This window comes from Octopus bimaculoides, chromosome 2 (genome assembly GCF_001194135.2).
Source record: "Octopus bimaculoides isolate UCB-OBI-ISO-001 chromosome 2, ASM119413v2, whole genome shotgun sequence".
In the NCBI taxonomy this organism is placed as follows: Eukaryota; Metazoa; Mollusca; class Cephalopoda; order Octopoda; family Octopodidae; genus Octopus; species Octopus bimaculoides.
In genome coordinates this window covers 171,416,181-171,418,964 of record NC_068982.1, presented here as the reverse complement: position 1 = coordinate 171,418,964, position 2,784 = coordinate 171,416,181, and positions in this window count along the sequence as shown.

Here is a 2,784-nt window from a genome sequence, read left to right as displayed (position 1 = left end):
TGTGTGTGTGTGTGTGTGTGTGTGTGTGTGTGGTCATTCAATTTATTTCCAGATTTCTTGCCATCAAAGAAAGAGTCGGTTTCCAACCTAGATCCAAGTCTACTTAGGTAGAGTTTCAGCAACATGATTAGGGTATTTTTGTATGTAGCATGACCGCAGTAGAATAAAAGAATAAAATGAACCAACAAAGACTCAGAGAGAAGATGACCTTAGAAAAATTCAAAATAGAACTGTTACGGTTAAGAACCAATTCGAACGAAGTCAATTTCAAGGCACTCGACAATGAAGTGGAAACTCAAATTTCAAAATACTGTGAAGGCACACTCCAGTATAAAACCTCCAAACTTTGGAGAAAAACTGTGAGCATGAAGAAATAGCATCCCACCATCGGTGGAAATAAAATTCCTCGTGGTTCGTTAATTATGAATTGGATTTCAAAAGCGAACATTAAACATACACTACTTCAGATTATGACAATAATAACAGAACTATTATCAATAATACCTTGTTATCGTATTCACGAACGATAAAAGGAAATGCGCGGCAGTCTAACATGTTCATGATATTTAAATGAAAACAGAATGCAAAGTTGCACATTTTACTAAACCTTAGAATTATGAATGTCAAATCTGGCACGGGTGGATTTTCAACTAGTTTTATAAATCAACATATCTAAATATCACATAAAACAGATCAATTCACTACCACAATGATCAGTCTCTATCTTAGATCATCCATACATTGTAGTCTTATAACTTAGTCTACACACATCTTTTCACTCAATCCTTTTTCAACAAGCTCGATTTTCAAACAGCCGGGCATCTCTCAACACTAATGTTGTTTGTTTGTTTTTTCTTTCAATACATCTACCTTCCTATGTTCGAAATGAATGAATACGTGGACGTCTTATCAGTCAAGTAGGAATCGAACATGTCATGATTACAATCTTGCATTTTTGTTTTTGACTAAGTTCTAAATAATATTTCTCCACCTTCGCTATTTCTTTTTGTTTGTGTGTGCGTGTCACTCTCACACACGTATCTCTTGTAATCCAGACCTTTATTCCTTCCTCCTTTTGTTGAACTTTTTCACTTTTTTCTTTGTACTTCTATTCATTCACATTTTATCATAAATATTTTTCTTAATTTTCTTTCTTTCCTTTCTTTTACCATTTTTCTGTCTTACTTTCTTTCCTTCCTTTTCTTTTCACCTCAGTTTTCTTTGTTTCTCTCTTTCTTCCTCTTTCTTTTCTCATTTGCTTCATTGCATTTTTATTTCGTTTTATTTGTTTTCATTCTCTATTTTCCTACCCCTTTCCTACACTCTTTCGTGTCAAACTTAGTCACTCTAAATTTCTTCCTACTTTCTTATTCTTCACAGCTTGTACAATAAACAAACTTTTCTCTACTTCAAAGCAACGGAATCGGCAAAACACTTTTCACTTGGTATCAGGTAAATATTTTATACTCTTGCGTTCAAAAACATTTCATTACGTTCGCAGTTAAAACAAAAACGCAAAACGTTCAGATAAACATTTTATAACGGCCTATTTAGTTGGATTATATTTTTAATAACATATCTACACACACAAAAAGTTCTTAAACAGTAAATAGCTTAAAATTCAGAGGATTTTAAAAAGAAATGACTTTTTCTGCACATATAAAACAATGTTTGATCTTAACTGCATGTGTGTGTATATATATATATATATATATATATATATACTTACATACACACGTATAATGTCTGCACCCTCATATATGTATATATTCACTAATATATATATATATATGTGTATATATATGTATATATATGTAAATATGTATGTATATTCATGGACATGCAAATACATGAATATAATATACATACTCATACACATGCCTATATACTTATATCACAGACTGAAGGATGCGCATTAAGATACGCATACGCAAATATATGTGCATATACACATATGCATGAACATGCATTTACACATGCGTAGTAAGTCACATCTATGTTTGCACACCTAACTATAAACATCGATGTATATTTCTATGTGTTTATGTATCTGCTTATCTATCTATTTATAATTACCGATGAAGTCTTTCGCTCTCGTACCCGCTTACACGCTATATTAAATATTTGTCTATGAATCTATTAGGCTTTATACCCATGTATTCGAGCTACTGTTTATTTACGAGACCATATAACAGCTCTATCTGTATGGTTATATTTGTCTATGTAACTACGTTCTTTTTTTATGCCTTTGTGTGCCGTATTTATGTATATCCAACCTGGGCTTTACGTAAATATCATTGAGATACGGATATCTGATGGGAAATGAATGTGTTTAAATCTAAACGTGTAAATGAGAAGAAATTTAAATAAAATACAGTTTAGCTATATAGGTTTCTAACTGAGGGACAAGTCAATAATTTTAGAAGTGAGTTAATCGAAACCGTCGAAATCAGTACTTGACTGGCGTTTCATTTTTTCAACATCGGAGGGATGATATGTAAAGTTGATCGCGGCAAGATTTGAGATCAGAAAATAAAGAACCAGAAGAAATGTCTCAGCATTTTTTTTTCCGACACTCTAAGAAATTTTGCCAGCTCGTCGTATTATTCTATTTATACTAAATAATAAGGGTTTCTACTTTAGGCACAAGGTAAGTAAACAGAAAGGGTTAGTTAATGATATCGACCTCACAGATAAAAGGCAAAGACGACCCTGTTGGAATTTGAACACAGAAAATAAATAACCGCAACAAACAGCAGAAAAATATTTTCCGGTCATCTTACG